The 18,824-nt window shown below is 36.2% G+C and overlaps 1 protein-coding gene across 10 annotated transcripts in view; it reads right to left on the bottom strand.

Annotated features, from left to right (window-relative positions):
* The window catches only part of PCMTD1 (protein-L-isoaspartate (D-aspartate) O-methyltransferase domain containing 1), an 82,072-nt gene that overhangs the window by 44,158 nt on the left and 19,090 nt on the right, over window positions 1-18,824 (bottom strand). The window lies entirely within an intron of this gene.

Genomic DNA, 18,824 nt, shown 5'->3' on the forward strand with positions numbered 1-18,824 from the left:
AGTATAGTATAGTATAGTATAGTATAGTATAGTATAGTATAGTATAGATTAATTTTAAAAATTAGTTGATTTTAAATTCCTGAACTTAAAAACTATTCGAAAATGCACTACATAAATTTAAAATGTTAACACACAGAACAACATATTACTCGAAACAATGAACATAAAATGCAAAATAAACAAACCCCAGACTCATGTTTATTAACGCACTTGTGTGCTCTCTGATAGTTTTGTTTAGCAAACCTTGTTGTGATAAAAACCACAAATTTTATTAACAACTTCAATACCAAGCACTAGAACATATGTTTTATACACATACACACACACACACACACACACACACACACACTGAACTTAACAGATTAAACTCAGCATCTGAATGGAAACGTAAGTGCAATTTCAGAAAACTAAAAAAAATTCAAAACATAATAATATACAATTTAAGTTTTATTCAACTACAGCTAGTAAGTTAATATATCAATTTCTGAATTAATAAATCAGTAGAGGAGAACGTGTGAAATGAAATACCCATGGCCAGTAACGAGTTATGACACGTTAACTCTGGCAAGGCTGTACTCCAACTCTTGACCCTAAAGAAGTATACCAATTAGGGTCTCAAGTATCCCTAGGGTCCTCAGGCCCCTGGCACCACTGGGGCAGCTCCCCCAACACAGCCTATCATAGTCTTTGTGTCCGCTTTGTCCTTTCCTACAATTGCCTCAAGAACTTTTGGAGTAGAGGAAATACTGTGAATTCACATTTAATTCATTCAAACTCACTTATAACAAGTTGGCTGGCTCTAGCACCTTCAATCCTCAGAAATACATAAGTATAAGGGCTTACAGCACCCATCTCCTCAATGAATATATTTTGTAGAATGTAGTGCAATGGGAGATGTCAATTCACTATTCCTTCCACAGGTCTTAGCTGTGGCATCTCGACTTGCTGAGTCCAACTGTAGCATTTCAAGACTTTTTAAAAAAAGAAAAAAATAACATGGCCTTTAAGCACAAGTCAACTTTTTCATCTGGCACTCAGAGTGAATCTTTTCCTAAGGTGAAAGAAAAAATGGTTATATTACACTAGGAGATAGTGTCTGTCAGCATCCAGTGAGGCATCTGCCTAAGGATTTCATAAGAATAATTCTGACACACAGATATTTGGCAAACTGCTGTACCATATATGCCACAATTTACTAGAAAAATGATTCCCTTTGAGTGGGCTCTAGGGCTTAAGAAGAAGGATCTGATCCTGCTTAGGTCCTTCTGAATTCCATTCAATTCAAAATTATCATAGCAAAACAATCAATCAAATATGGTCTTTACTACACAGCTCACATTGTTGGTGAGAAAAAGGCAAGAAAAAGAATGAAATAAGAACTACCGCCATTTACTGACAGACACTGTACTAAGTGTATTTGCAGCTCATTAAGAATTACTATAAGCCAGGCCAGGCACGGTGGGTCACACCTGTAATGCCAGCACTTTGGGAGGTCAAGGTGGGCGGGCGGATCACTTAAGGACAGAAGTTCGAGACCAGTCTGGCCAGCATGGCAAAATCCTGTCTCTACTAAAAATACAAAAAGTAGCCAGATGCAGTGGCTCACACCTGTAATCCTAGCACTTTGGGAGGTTAAGGTGGGCAGATCACTTGAGGTCAGCAGTTTAAGACCAGCCTGGCCAACATGGTCAAACTCTACGAAACACACACATACACAAAAAATTAGCTGGGTGTGGTGGCACACAGCTGTAGTCCCAACTACTCGGAAGGCTGAGCCAGGAGAAATGCTTGAACTTGGGAGGCAGAGGTTGCAGTGAGCCGAGTTTGCACCACTGCACTCCAGTCTGGGCGAAAGAGTGAGATTCCTTCTCAAAAAAAAAAAAAATATCCAATCAAACGACTGCATGGATTTTTAAAAACAATGACTGAAGAATGGATTAGAAAAGCAAGATCCAACAATATGCTGCCTACAAAAGACTCACTTTAGCCTTAGGACACACACAGACTGAGAATAAATGGATGAAAAATGATAACCAAAAGAGAGCAGGGATGACTATACTTCCTTCAGACAAAATAGACTTTAGGTCAAAAACTGTAAAAAGAGACAAAGAAGCAAAGAAAGACATTACTTTATGTACTGTTCAAGAGAACAGAACAATTTTAAATGGGAGAACCTAAATACATAAAGCAAATATTAATAGAGCTGAAGGATGAGATCGACTGCAATACAACGATAGCAGAGGACTTCAAACTCCATGTTCAACAATGGACATATCATACAGACAGAAATAGTGGACTTGAACAACGCTTTAGACCAAATGGACCTAACAGACATATATAGAACATTCTATCCAACAGCAACTGGAATGAGTATTCCCCATCATATATTATATGTTTGTCTACAAAATAAGTTTCTATGAATTTAAGATTGAAATTATACCAAATATCTTTTCTACTCATAATGGAATGAAACCAGAAACCAGTAACAGAAGGACTTTCGGGACATTCACACACACACAGAAATAAACAATACACTCCTGAAAAACCAATTGGTCAAATAAATTTAAAAAGAAAATAAAGATATCTTGAGACAAATGAAAATGGAAACGCAATATAACTTATGAGATGCATCAAAAGCAGTTGTAAAAGGGAAGTTTACAGCAATAAATGCCTATATCAGAAGAGAGTAAAGATTTCAAATACATTCAAGAAACTAGAGAAAAAAGAACCAGTTAAACCCCGATTAGCAGAAAGAATGAAATAAGATCCAGAACAGAAATAGATAAAATAGAGAACAGAAGGAAAACAGAAAAGATCAGTAAAACTAAGAGTTGGTTCTTTAAAAAGATAAACAATATCAATAAACCTTTAGCAAACTAACAAAAAAAGAAGGCTCTAACAATAAAGTCAGAAATGAAAGAGGAGATACCACAACTCAGAAGATATCACAGAAGTACAAAGGGTCAAAGAGACTATGAACAATTATCCACCAACAAATTGGATAACCTAGAATAAATTCCTGGAAAGGTACACCTACCAAAGTTGAATCAAGAAGGAACAGAAAATCTGAACAGAGCAATAACAAGCTAGAAGACTGAATCAATAATTAAGAAATCTCCATCAAAGAAAAGGTCAGCACGAGATGCCTCAAGGTGGAATTACACCAAACATTTAAAGAACTAATACCAATTCCTTCTTGAATCCTTCCAAAAAATCAAAGTGAAGAGAATACCTACAAACTCCACTTACGAGTCCAGTATTGCTCTGATACCGAAGCTAGACAAGGACGCTACAAGAAAAGAAAATAACAGTCTAATATCCCTGATGAACATATCTGCAAAAATCTTCAACAAAATACTAGCAAACGAAATTCAACAGAACATTAAAAGGATCACTCACCACCAAGTGAGACTGATCCCTAGAATACAAGGATTGTTGAATATTCACAAATCAATAATGTGATGGACGTACCCTATTAACAGAATGAGAACAAAAACCCTATAATCATTTCAATAGATGCAGAAAAAGCAGTTAACAAAACTCAATATCCTTTCACAATAAAAACTCTCAATAAATTAGACACAGGGGGAAGATACCTCAACATAATAAAGGCTGTATATGAAAATTTCACAACAAACATACTCAGTGATGAAAACTTGAAAGGTTTTCCATGATCAGGAATAAGGATTTCTATTCTTACTACTTCTATTCAACACAGAACAAAGTTCTAGCTGGAAAAAAAATAAAGGGCATCTAAACAGGAAAGCAAGAATTGAAAATACCTCTGTTAATTGATAATATAATCTTATATGCAGAAAACTGTAAAGACCCACCAAAAAACTATTAGAACTGCTAAACAAATCAGTCAAGTTGCAGGCTACAAAATCAACACACAAAAGTCAGTAGCATTTCTTTATACTAACAACAAAATCAATCCCATTCACAACAAAATCAAAAAAAAAATACCTAAAAGTAAATTGTAATCCAGGAGGTTAAACATTTGTATACTAAACACTATTAAATATTGAAAGAAAACTGTAAACAACATAAATAAATGGTAAGGTATCCCATGTTCGTGGACTCACATAAATAATAGTTAAGATGTCCGTACTGCCAACAGTGGTTTACAGATTCAACGTAATCCGTATTAAAATTCCAATGACGCCGGAGCGGTGGCTCAAGCCTGTAATCCCAGCACTTTGGGAGGCCGAGATGGGCGGATCACGAGGTCAGGAGATCGAGACCATCCTGGCTAACACGGTGAAACCCCGTCTCTAGTAAAAAATACAAAAATATAGCCAGGCGAGGTAGCGGGCGCTTGTAGTCCCAGCTACTCGGGAGGCTGAGGCAGGAGAATGGCATAAACCCGGGAGGCAGAGCTTGCAGTGAGCTGAGATCCGGCCACTGCACTCCAGCCTGGGCGACGGAGCGAGACTCCGTCTCAAAAAAAAAAAAAAAAAAAAAAATTCCAATGACATTTTTCACAAAAATAGGAAACAATTCTAAAATTTGTATGGAATCATATAGGCAAAAAGAAGAAAACTAGAGGCCTCACATTATCTGGCTTCAAAATCTATTACAAAGCTATAGTAATCAAAGCGCATGGTACTGACATAAAAACACACAATGACCAACGAAAGTAGATGGAGAGACCAGAAATAAACTCCACACATTTCTGGTCAACTGATTTTCAACAAAGATACCAAGAACACACAATGAAGAAAGCACAGTCTCTTCAATAAATGCTGCTGGAAAAACCAGATATCCACAAGCAGAAGAATGAAATTGAATCCTTATCTCACACCATATACAAAAATCAACTCAAAACAGATTAAAGATTTACATATAAGACCTGAAACTGTATAACTATTAGAAGAAAACATAGGGGAAATGATCCATTACATTGGTTTGGGCAAAGATTTCTTGGATATGATACCAAAAGCACAGGCAACAAAAGCAAACACAAACAAATGGCACTGTATCAAACTAGAAAGCTTCTGTACAGTAAAGCTTTATTAATTGTTTACAAGCAGTAAAATGAAGTGATAACACAAATAGTAAAAAAAAAAACAAAAACAAAAACGCAAACCATCCATCCATACATCTCATAAAGGATTGCAAACCATACATCTGACAAGAGATTAAGATCCAAAATATAAAATGAACTCAACTGAATAGCAAGAAAATAAATATGCCAATCAAAAAACAAACAAAAGACCTAATAAACAATTAGCAAAAGAAGACATATAAACAGCCAACACACATGAAAAACTGGTCATCGCAGAAATGCAAATTAAAACCACAATGAGGTATTACTTTACACCTGTCAGAATGGCTATTATCAGAAAGAAAAAAGATAACAAGTATTGGCAAGGTTGCAGAGAAAACAGAACTCTTGTGAACTGTTAGTGGAAATGTAAATTAATACAGCTGTTACGAAAAACAGTAAGGCTCCTCAGAAAACTAAAATCAGAATTATCCTATGATCCAGTCAGTAATCCCACTTCTGAGTCTATATCCAAAAAGACTGAAATCAGAGTGTCAAAGATACATCTGCATTCCCATCTTCACTGCAGCATTATTCACAACAGCCAAGATATGTAAGCAGGCTAGGTGTCCATCATCAGAGGAATGGGTAAAGAAAATGGTGTGTGTGTGTGTGTGTGTATGTATATGTTTATATATATAGGAATTTGAGAAAAAGAAAAAGGTAAATATAGATTTACCTTATTATATGTATATAAAATCCATTTATATATATATAAATGGATTACTATTCAGCCTTTAAAAGGAGAGTAATTCTGTCATTTGCAGTAACATGTGTGAACCTGGAAGACATGATACGAAGTCGTAAGACATACTAAGACATAAGACAGGCATGGAAAGACAAACACCACATGATCTCACTCATATGTGGAACCTAAAATGGTTGAACTTATAAAAGTAGAGCGTGGAATGATGATTACCAGAGGCTGGGGCAGGAGGGTAGATGGGGGAAAGGAGAAATGCTGATCAAAGGGCACAAAGTTTCTGCTAGACAAGAGAAATATGCTTTACTAATCTTTACAGAATGGTGACTATAATAAATCAAAATGTACTGTGTTATCTCAAAATTGCTGAAACAGTAAACTGTAAATGTTTTCACCATACAAAATGACAGCTTGGTAAAGCAAATTTTTTAATTGGCCTGATGTAATCATTCCACATTGTAAATATATATTGAAATATCATATTGCACCCCATAAATATACAATTATTATTTGCTATTTAAAAATTAAATAGGATTTTAAGGAAAAACCAAAATTACAAAGAGAATTACATTACTTGGTGTGGGGGGTGTGGGAGAATGACACACTGTCTATATAGTCAAAATACTATAAACATAATTGCTTATTTAGTTTTAATACTCGTTTAATCACACAGAGTGAGAGAGGAAAGGAAAAGAGTGGCATGGGAGCTAAAACCTCATCTATGATGACAGAAAGTAAATGCTGTCCAAAAGTAATGAAAAAAAGGAAAAGCAGCATCTTGGTTAGCAATGTGTACGTTAAATACCCCACAAAACGGATATATGTGTTAAGTTCCTTCTGGAATGTGAACCTGAGGGTGAAAACAGGTGAAGCCAGGGATTGCTATGCTTTGGCATCAAGGCTTGCAGTATCTTTACAAATAATGTTACATGTATTATTTGAACAAAATTGGCGAGTAAAGGTAAAATTAAAGGGGTTATAGAGAGAGCACAGATGAAGTATAATAAAGCTATATGGAGAGTTTCCTAAGGAATAAAAATCCATTAATAAGACAGTCTAGGGCAGAAAAATAAAGATACAGAAAGACAAGATTATTACATAAATAATAACTTAAACCACACCAAAGAGTTTCACAAATATAGCTCTTCTTACCACATACATTATTGCTGAATGTAGAAACTGAATTATAAATTACATTTTTATAATACTGATTTGATTACAATGTGCCTTTGCAGAAAACACGAAAATAAAGTAAAATTAAAATTTTCATAATGCTAGCATTCAAAGAACCACTATCATTATTAACTTTTAAGCAACCATATACTTCGTTTTTTTAAACACATGACTGGTATTATACTGCATATATTGTTCAGGACTTTCACTTAATAAACCTTAAGCATTTCCTAATACCATGAGACACTCTTTCCAAATCCAGAAGTATGATACTCTACCATATGGATATAGCAGGATGCAACCAATCCCCCAATGTTAGACTATGAATAATCAATATAATCAATATTAGAATTGATTATAATTGATGTACACTTGAGAAGCTCATAAATCAAAGTCTGTAGTGTATATTGTGGTAATTCAATAATAATCCTAACTTGAAATGTACAATATTTTTTATGAAAGCAAAATAAACACTAATAAAAAGCCAGTGTAGCATTAGGTCATCAGTGTCTGCCATTTGTTACTTCTAAGATAATCTCACCTCAATCATGGAAAAGTCAAATGCAAGTCAAGAGACCAAGGTCTAGCCATGGTTTCATAGATAACTTTGCTGTACTGATCTGGCCAAATCCCCAAAATGTCGTTTCCTCACCTGTGAAATAAAAAGGCTATGTTCTGCAGCTCCTAAGGTCCCTCAGAGCTCTAATTTCCATGCTATTTCAGCATTGGTCAAATCTGCACTTGAATATAATAAAGTTTTAGTTATCTAGTAACGGCTGCTGTCCATGCCTTGGCCTTGCATTTCTGTTACTTTGGTCACAATTTTTACTGCCTCATTCCTGCCATTTTCTTTTCCACAAAGAAGAAACAATTTTAGGAGAGTTCAAGTCCTGCACTAAACAATAAAAGCAAAATAAGGAATTTGAGAGAAAGAAGAAAAAGGTAAATTATAGAAAAAGATCAAGTGTAAGAACATAATAAAAGGCTGAACAACTTAAGCAGTTACACAGTTATGTCTGTTTGAGAAGGAAGTCATCATGTTTCCTCATAAAACACAATTTCATTCCTTGGTATTTCTCTCTGCTTTGTGTTGGGTAGGGGCTGGACAGAAAATAAAGGGTACATTCACATGCGTACACCTGAAACTATTTGCAAAGTGTTCCAAACGTTTCTTGCTATTATTCCAAAATTTAGAATTGTGACTTAAATCTATTCGGTTTTAGGAAAGAACTGCCAAAGGCCCCATACAATATTATGGTGTCTCTTATGCAGTTTAAGGATACCTTATAGGGGATTACGCACTGACAAGTTAAAGGAGGTAGGAAGCAGATCAATGGCAGACAGATGTTGCAAGGTGGGAGGAGAACAAAATGAATGCTGACTCACTTTCCTTTCCTCCTAGCACCCAGAGGGAAGCAGTCAACTGCTCCTTGCTGCTCCTTTCTCTGCAAAACTGAGGACTAAGCTCACCCAGCTCTAGAGGGAAGCTCACTCACCAGTGATCCAAAAGAAAACACACTAATTGTGGCCATGAACAAAGAAGGCTCCTCATGTCCTCAACGCTCTTGTCATGGGATTAATGGACCGAGCCTGCTTTAAGTGCAGAGGCAACTACATAGGGAAAACATTTTTCTCAGTGATGGGACTGATAAAGAGATAGGATGAAATATAAACAAAGAATTATGAAAGAAAATAAATGGTTAAACTAAGGTTCACTATTCACTTGCCAAAAGCTGCCAAGAACATCCACTTTACTCTATATTCAATGATGAATACAAATCGTAAATTTTGTTTAAGTAGTGATAACACATAGAGCAGCAATTTCCTATGTGCCTCCTACACACCTAGCACTGTGCTCTAGTTCTTTACCATACTCCTATGAAGAGGCATGAGATCATATGAGAGAAGCTCACTGCCCTTGAATAACTGAAACACTACTCAAATCCAGTCTGTGAAGCTATGAAACGCTCTGACACAGAACTATTTGCTCAGAGGCTCCTGACGCATAATTCAAAACTAAACTTTTCATTAACTTTTAGCTGAAAAGATGTTCAATTCAGCTCTCTTTCAACCTCCTATATTTTCTTTTTCGTTTTAGTACTCTCAGTTTCGAAGGAAGAATGAAGCAGCTGGGGGTGGCGGGGCAGGGGAGCATCTGATGTCATTTATTGATCATGCAGCCTCAGGCAAATTACTTCATCTCCAGTTTCCTTATCTGTAAAATGAAAATAATTACCACATCACAAATTTGTGATGATTAAAGAGTACACTGAATATAAAATTCCTAACATATAGCTGTCCAATAATGTCAACTTATTTTCATTTCTGTGACAGAAAGGACACGTTCCAAACTTTCATGTTTAAGCACGGAAGACTGGAAAGGGAAAACCAAAAAACAATGCTTCTCAAATCTAGTGAAGGTATCGCCTACTGACTCCTTAAAGAGGAACTGAAGAATGGAAATGGAAATCCTGAAGTTAGAGGTGTCTAAAAGAAAAACAGCCAAGGACAGGATATCCAGAAGTCTGTGGAAGAATACTTAGATTCACATGTAAGTTGACATCAAGAGAGAAGTTAAAGTGAAGAAAAGACAACACAGTTATCCTCTGCCATGCTCTGGGCCATCAACTGTGCTGAAGGGCCTAAATTAAGAGTAGCTGCCCTTCCGTGCTCACAGGGAGTCTCAGAAGGAAGAATGAGCTTACCTGGGCTAAGACAACAGTCAGATACTGAACCTCTTTGGTTTAAGTTCCATCTCACTAGCTAACCTTTGCCCTGGCTAATACTTTTTCCTCTAATAGAGCATTTGTTATATAATTTAGCAAAAATTGTCTTGTAAAGTTTTCTTTGGTTCCACATATCTTTTCTGTCCAGACTGTAAACTCACTGAAGGGAAAAATAACATCTTATATTTAATGTATTTATCACAGTTGCATGGTCTTAGCAAACATCTAAGAAACAACTGTTGACTAAGTGTAAAACATTGTGAAAGTTACAGTTTTCTACTCTGGAAAGTCCTTTCAAATTTCAGTGTTCCCAATGGCTACAGGAAAGTCGAAGTACATCAAGTACATTTTTGCTTCTATATTCTCTTGACTATCTTCTTCCCCTATCCCTCCAATTCAATAATACAAATAATTTTTTAAAAAAGAAGCTCTCTTGGAAGCATCCACATTACACATTTTGATACATGGCAAATTTTAAGATGCCTATATTCACAGATGTAGCTTCCAACTTCCCCCACATCCTTTTAATTTTCATATTCCCCTTGGCTTGGAAACAGTGTGAACTCAAGAGAGAGAAATGGTACATGGTAGTTCTATGACAGTTTTAGCGTATAATATTTGAAGTGATAAAATAATATATAAAACTTTAAAGGACAAGATATGAGGCTCATCTAGCTGAAATTTTATCATTTTGAAAGTTATAGGACTTTATGGGTCCCCAAAGGCTTTCCTCCTCTCCCTTTTACTTAAACATCTGAACACAAGACCTTTTCAAACCTATATTACTACACGTATCGCCCTAAACACAACTGCCTATTACCAACACCCTCTACGTGCAAAGTTCCACATATCTTTGAGCTAACAAAATTAATCCTCAGAGAATAATGGCCTCAGATTTGAGGATTACTGGTTAGCATTATCTGGATTTTTCAAGAAACAGAAGTGCTACACTAACCACCCTTAACACTTTTTAAAATATATATATGTCCTTACGGGAGCTGCAGCCTAGAAAAACCTTTAAAACAAGTTGCTCACCTCCTCTAATTCAGGAAAAGTCTAAACAAAATATTCATTAACTGGCAACAGTTCTTAGGATGTACTGAGATCAATAGGGAAACATGATTTTTAAAAAAATACACATTTTCAGCTCCTCCTGGTTCAGGATTTCATAGTGGGGTTTATTTTTATTTGAAAAGCTATGAATTTAAAGAACAATATTTGAATTTAAGAATATTCCAAAGCAAAAATGCACAACTGGGAACTACTCATCACTTCAGATGATCTGTATCTGTCCTTCCATGAATATACCATAAAATAAACCAAACATGAGCTCATACCAAATACACTCTTTCCATGTATTAACGTACTGTGGAATGCAAAACTGGCCTTGTCATACTATATGATTTTAAGTCATTATCTTTTCTGGCTTTGGTTTTTTCACCTGCAAAATAAAGTCATTAAATCAAATTATCTCAATGACCCCTTTAAGAACTTTCAAAAAATCTTAAGCATATTTACTTATTTACAAAGACATACATAGGTTAACTACAAAGTTTTTGGACTTACAAAGTGGCATCTTCTAAAGTCCAAAATGCTAATTTTATCTACAGATGAACACCGGCAAAAGCTATATAAAACAAAGCAGCTAAAGTATTATCTGTAAGTTTTCAAAGCACTTTAACATCAGTTAATACAATTTCTTAAGTATCACAGGAATAAAGGCAGGATGGGTAGTATTACCTGCACCATACAAATAAAAACAGACTGAGAAAGAGTAAATTACTTGTTCTGGATTTCCCACACAATAAAGGGATATTTCAATCTTATTCACAAATCTTATGCACTACTAAAAATACTGTAAGAAGAAACCACAACAAAAAAAGTCTGAGACCCCTGAGAACAATGCACACTTAAAAAATGATCCTATGGTTGAATTTCATTTGCTGGAGGAAGTAATTCTATCCCTACTTTTCTGAATGAACCAGAGAAAGTTTAAGCAATTCTTGAAAATGTACTGTCATCATCAAATCATAGCAATGGTATAGGCTCTAAAGTGCTGGGAGGGTCAGTGATACAGTTTTAATATTGTCACAGCCCAAATCCCATGTTGAATTGTAATCCCCAATTGCAGGCAGTGATTGGATCTTGGAAGTGGATCTCTCCTGTCTTGGTGCTGTCCTCATGATAGTGAGTTATCTTGAGATCCAGTAGTTTAAAAGTATACGGCACCTCCCCCTACTCTCTGTTGCTCCTGCTTTGGCCATGTAACCTGCTTGTTCCCCCTTCACCTTCCAGCATGAGTAAAAGCTTCCTGAGGCCTCACCAGAGGCCAAACAGATGTCAGTATCCCACTTTCTGTAAAGCCTGCAGAACCATGAGCCAAACAAACCTATTTTCTTTAAAAATTACCCAAGCTTAGGTATTTCTTACTTTTATTTATTATTATTATTATTATTTTTGAGACAGTCTTGCTCTGTTACCGGGCTGAGCGCAGTGGCAGGATCTCAGCTCACTGCAACCTCCGCCTCCTGGGTTCAAGCGATTCACCAGCCTCAGCCTCCCAAGTAGCTGGGATTACAGGCACGCACCACCATGCCCTGCTAATTTTTTGTATTTTAGTAGAGATGGGGTTTCACCACGTTGGCCAAGATGGTCTGGATCTCCTGACCTCATGATCCGCCCACCTCGGCCTCCCAAATGCTCAGTTATTTCTTTATAGCAATGCAAGACTTGAACCTTAAATTATTAATTTGTCATCAATGATTCCACAAGTCAATAAAACTCACTTAAAGAACACTATCCAAATTGAGTAACCAAAATGCTTGTGAAAGCTTTTTAAACTACAGTTCAGAACTTCCCCCACCCCCACCCCAGGGCTGCATTTAACAACTTCTTCACCATCGAACCAGTAAGTTAAGAAAGACACCGGCACACTAGGGAAAGAATTTCAAAGAATGGTTTCAGGTCCCAGAGACAGTCTTTGCTCCAGAAAATCAGTCTCTTAAATGGTTAGTATATTTTCAATAAGCTGTTTAAAAATTACTTTCAACTTGGTTATAATAAATTCATAAAACTAAAGACGTTTAAACTCATAAAGAATTATTTCATATTAATTGGTCTTCAAACCATAAACAGTAGCCAGTGAGTAAAATTACCTTTACTAATAGTGTATTTTAAAATACACTTCACATTTTAAATTCAACAGGTGCTCTCAAATGCTCTTTAAAATGCTTTCAATAAAAAATTACTCAACATTACCCAGCATTTGGATATTTAAATTTTTAAGTGTTTTATATAAAAAGGTTTCATGTGATGATTCCCCCATTCAATAAACAGAAACTGATCACTTGTTTATGCCTCAGGAACTATAATAAGCATGAGGATTCAGGGACCATACTCCAGAAGCTAAACTCAACTTAAAGAGCTCTCTTATGAGGTAAGAACTGAAGAAGAGATCACTCCATTTCATTATGAAATTGAGCCTCAGCAGTTGCCTTGTTCAAGATGACACAAGTTAGTTGCAAGTTATATTCTCAGAAAAGAGAAAACCTACTTCAAATATTACAACAATAGGAATACAAGGCCACAAAGATCTAATGTATTCCTTTGCTTGTATTTCTTAAAACTAAGTAAACACAATGCTTCTTTTAAAAAGAATTTCTTCTTTATTTCAATATTCAAGTTACTTACAGTAACTAATATGACCGAAACTTATGATAGCTTATAGAACATTTTAAGGGAAAAAAATACCAAAAAGTGAACCACTACAGAAAACAAAGTCAGGTTTTCCTATATTTTTATTCTTGTTAAGGGAGTTCACTCTCTTCACAGAAAAACTTCATGAATTATTTTCAACCTCCAAACACAAATTATATAATTCAATTTAGTAACTATTATCTAGACTAAATCTATACAAGTTACAGTGGGAAGTCATAACACTCAACAAATGTAAAATTCTACTGGTCACAATTCAATAGGATTTATATCAGTAGAAATATAACTTAATTTTACTTAACTCATTTGCTACTCCTTAGAAGGATCATTTGTAGAATAAATATTAGTATATCAAATCATAATTTCATATCAAGTTGTATGTTCATTCTGAGTCACAGTCTAACAGAAAGTGCTCTTTTCAATATAAATAAATATTACACTTAAGTAAAGCATCATATAGTGTGGGTGTTTGGACCAATGGCTCATGGCTATAATCTCAGCACTTTGGGAGGCCAAGCAGGGAGGACAACTGGAGCCTAAAAGTTTGAGACCAACCTGGGCAACATGGAGAGACCTCATCTTTACAAAAAAAATTTTAAAAATCAGCCAGGCATGGTGGCACATACCTGCAGTTCCAGCTACTTGGAAGGTCGAGACAGAAGGATCACTTGTGCCCAGGAGCTCACGGCTGCAGTGAGCTATGATTGCACTACTGCACTCCAACATGGGTAACAGAGCAAGACCATCTCAAAAATGTGTGTGTGTGTGTGTGTGCACGCGTGCGCGCGCATGCGTGTCATCACTGTTATATCATTACTGATGTAATACATATAAACTGTCTACAATAGTCCTTGATGCCTACCACATGCTCAATAGGTGCTGCTTCTATTACTTAACAGAGAAACTACTTAATCCTTCCATAAACAAACATATTCCCATTTCAAGAAACATTAGTCGAGTTGATAAAACCGGGAGATTTTTGTACAGTTAGTAAATACACATAAAACACTTTTGATTTTAGGTGCCAATTTTCAACAAGATCTCAGCAGCTACACGGTGTTTCTGAGGGAAAACAAAGCATGGAAAGACTGGGTATAGCCTAGACTATATCCTATGATGTTGGATGGAAATGGAGGAGTCAGTGAGAACTCACAGTGTGAATTTTAAAATATACACAAACACACACACAAAATAGAAAACTGCAGAAATACACACATATACATATTTTTCCTTGCTTATGAAGGCCTAGAATACACAGGCAGATGTAAGAAACACACCAGTAACCATAAGAAAACCTAGCACCCAGATCTTGGTTTCTAAATACTGTTCTCCTTGGCAAAGAAAAGAAACTAGGGTTCCTTGGGAAAATGACTGACTCCTAAATTCAGGCAGGGAACACATACGTCTGAAACACCTTCTTAAGACAAAATATAGAAGTCCTCAAAAAAAATGAGGAGATGTCAAAGATACAGAATCTGGCTTGAAGAGTCTTCTGTTGGCCAAACTGAGTACGTTTTGGGAATCTACGTAGTAGAGATTGATGATAATAGTGATAAAATAAAATGAGAATCAAAGAGTCCATACCTAAATGATGAATGAACAAGTAAGTTGGAGGAGAAGGAAAAGCTCTCACAGTAGAATGGCAACAAATAAATACAGAAGAAATAATGGTGTTAGAAAAATACCAATGGATGCTAAAACCAGTGTGTGAAAATTTGGTGAGGAACAGGATTATCTGCATAATCTCAAAGTATCTCTCCACAAATTACCAATTAATAAAGGGACAAAAGAGTCACTTCACAATGGAGAAATCCAATGAACGCCATCTGAAGTAGTCAAAACTAACTTCGCTAACATTGGGCCTGTTTGAAATGTTTGCTTCTTGGTGCCATAAAGAAACAGCATTTGAATATAAACTTAATTGTTTTAGCAAGGTCATTTTTTTACTTTTTGTAGAAAGGGTACACTCGCCAGCAGTTTTGCCATGAGAGTACACCAAACAAAGGAGACAGGGTCATTTATAACCTGATGCAGTCACTTTACTGCTCTGTCTGGTTTTCATTGGCTGGAACAGGACCTTACATTTTGTATTTGACCTGATTGGACAGTAACTTAGAACTTTTTAAAACAGGAAAAGGTAGAGGAGAACAAAGGAAGGAGGAAGTAACTTGTGGAATGCTGAGAAAGGTAAAAACACTTTTAAATAAGGAAGAGGAACAGGCTATGACTTAATGTTTGCTTGGATCAGTAAAAGCATGCCAGGGCAAATATTTAGGCTAATTTGTGGGAGCCACGAACATAAAGTACATTGATTTTTTTATTATGGATAGCAGATATTTCAGAATGTTAGTACAGGTCTTTGAATAAATTTTGCTTTTAAGAGAAGTTACTATTTATTCCTAATTAGATGAGGAAGAAAGTCTTTGAAGAGGAACCTTTACTTTACTTTTTACAGGCCAAACCAATGCACCTACTGATGTATGTCCTGAGATGGATACTTATCATATTCATGATATTCCTGGACTAGATCCTAAACTAAGGGAGAAAGATACCTACAGGATACATTATTGAAAACAAATGGCAGAATATGAATACAGGTTATATAAAAATGGTATTGCATAATTATTAAACTTACTGATTTTAATAACGATACTGTAGTTCTCTAAGAAAACATCCTTCTTCTTGGAAAATATGTACTAAAGTAAAAAAAAAAAAAAAATTGTACTCCAAACTCCTCCAAATGGTGCAGAAAACAAGTGTGTGCATGTGTGTGTGTGTGTGTGTGTGTGTAATAAAGCAAATGTATCAAAATGCAAGCAACTAATGAATCTAAGCGAAGGGTGTATTGGAGTTCCTTGTACTGTTGTGCCAGTTCTTCTACAAGCTTGAAATTCTATCAAAATAAAGATACATAAAAGTAAGCCATTGTGAATCTAAGCAAAGGGTGTATAGCAAGCTTGTCCAACCCACAGCCCATGGGTCATATGCAGTCCAGGATGGCTCTGAATGCAGCCAAACACAAAATCATAAACTTTCTTAAAACATTACGAGATTTTTTTTTCTTTTAGCTCATCAGCTATTAGTGTTTGTGTATTTTATGTGTGGCCCATGACAATCTTTTTCCAATATGGCCCGGGGACGCCAAAAGATTGGACACCCCTGGTATACAGGAAGAAGTTCCTTGTGCTATTTCTCACAATTTTTCTATAAGTTTGAAACTATTTCAAAATGAATTTATATAAATACATGAATTATGAGTTAAAATGCAAGCAAGATCTTCATGCCTGTAATCCCAGCACTTTGGGAGGCTGGGGCAGGAGGACTGTTTGAGTCCAGGAGTTCGAGAACAGTCTGGGCAACACAGTGAGACCCTCATCTCTACAAAAAAAATTTAAAAATTAGCCAGGCATTGTGGCTCGTGACTATAGTCCCAGCTACTCAGGAAGTGGAGGTGGGGCGATCCCTTGAGCCCAAGAGGTAAAGGCTGTAGCAAGCTGTGATCACACCACTATACTTCAGCCTGGGTGACAAGAGCGAAACTCTGTCTCAAAAACAAATAAATAAAGCCTAAGGGGAATAGCAGATTAATGGATAAGAAAGCTATTTTGTGCAGACAGGAAACAGATGAAACACAACTTGACTTTTAAAACTAAGAGTAAGGCTCATGCCTGTAATCCCAGCACTTTGAGAGGCCAAGGTGGGAGGACTGCTTGAGCCCAGGAGTTCGAGACCAGCCCTGGTAAAACAGTGAAACTCTATTTCTATAAAACATTTAAAATATTAGCCAGCTGTAGTAGTGTGCACCTGTGATCCCAGGGACTCGGAACTCTGAGGTAGGAAGATTACTTGAGCCCGGGAGGTCAAGACTGCAGTGAGCCGTGGTCATGCCACTGTACTCCAGCCTAGGAGACAGAGCAAGACCCTGTGTCTCAAAAGAAAAAAGAAAAAAAAAGCAAGAACTGAGCTATCAGCAAAGATAATTCCTTCACAGTATATATTTCCTAAAGTTCACTCCTAGACCTGTCACATGAGGGGGAAAAAAAAAGCAAAGAAAAATCACCTTAGGAAGGAATGTCATATTGTTATTCTCAGTTTGGGTTGGAGAAAAGTGGCATGACTAAAATAAAATAAAGTTGGAAATGTAACAGGAAACTTATAAGAGCCAAAACCAAATCATGGGAACAAACTATAACAAAACAAAGCTTTAAAGAAAATGGTAAATTAAAACTAAAGTCAGTATATTCATATTCATGATTATCCCACTAAACTATAATTTAAGACTCTGAGGTGGGCTATGGGAATTCATATATAAATCAGGTTGAGGAAAACACAGATTAATAGGAAAATGAAACTATGTGAAAACTGAGTACTTACAATTTACAAGTCAACAGGTTCTATTCAATTAAAGCTCAGTCACACACCTGCCTCTGAGCAACCAAAGCAAAATAAAATAACCAGAAAAAAAGAGAGACACCTATGTATCTCATTTCAGGTAGAGAAGACATTCTAAATTAAAAAGCCACAGGCAAAACGTAAAAATGATAAAAATGATATATTCTATCTGGCAAAGCACACAGTAAAACATCAAAATACAAACAACAAACTGGGGGAAAAATTGCAACATGTGGCAAAGAGTTGATATCCAAATTTATAAGAATTATTTACAAAGAAACATTTTTAATTTTTGTAATAAAAGGGCAGAAGGCCAGGTGCAGTGGCTCATGCCTATAATCCCAGCACCTTGGAATGCCAAAGCTGCAGGATTATTTGAGGCCAGGAGTTAGAGACCAACCGAGGCAACACAGCAAGACTATCATCTCTACGGAAAAAAAAAAAAAAAGTTTTTTTAAAAAAAACAGCCAAGTGTAAGTGGTGGCATGTACCTGAAGTCCCAGCTACTCAGGAGGCTGAGGCAGGAGGATCCCTTGGGGGAGTTTGAGGTTACAGTGAGCTACAATAGCACCACTGCACTCCAGCCTGGTCAACAGAGCAAGATCCTGTCTCCTTTTAATGAAAAAAAAAAGGGGGGGAGGCGGGCAGAGGAGACAAGTATTTACCAGAAGAATTACTAAACCACAAGCAAATATGAAATTATGCTCAACCTCAGTGGCAATTAAAATGCAAAATTAGAAAGACAACTTTAGGCCTATAAGATTCACAATGATGTTTTTTAAAAAAACTAATTGAAAAAGGTGTAGGAAAACATGTTTTGTATTTTTATTTCTTACTACGTTTTCTTATATACTAATAATAATCCCCCACTTCCTATCCTTAGGAAATATCAACTCTTCCACCTTTATTGGGAATTCTAGCATCTCTACTGTAGTCTTCTCTACTCCCCAACTCATACCACAATCAGGGGCATCCTCAATGTACATGAACAACCTTTTCAATCTTCAAAGGAACAACTATGACACCTTTAACTGAGGACTTGTATCACTCAATCGTCCAACCTGAATCC

This window comes from Piliocolobus tephrosceles, chromosome 7 (assembly GCF_002776525.5).
Source record: "Piliocolobus tephrosceles isolate RC106 chromosome 7, ASM277652v3, whole genome shotgun sequence".
Classification (NCBI taxonomy): domain Eukaryota; kingdom Metazoa; phylum Chordata; class Mammalia; order Primates; family Cercopithecidae; genus Piliocolobus; species Piliocolobus tephrosceles.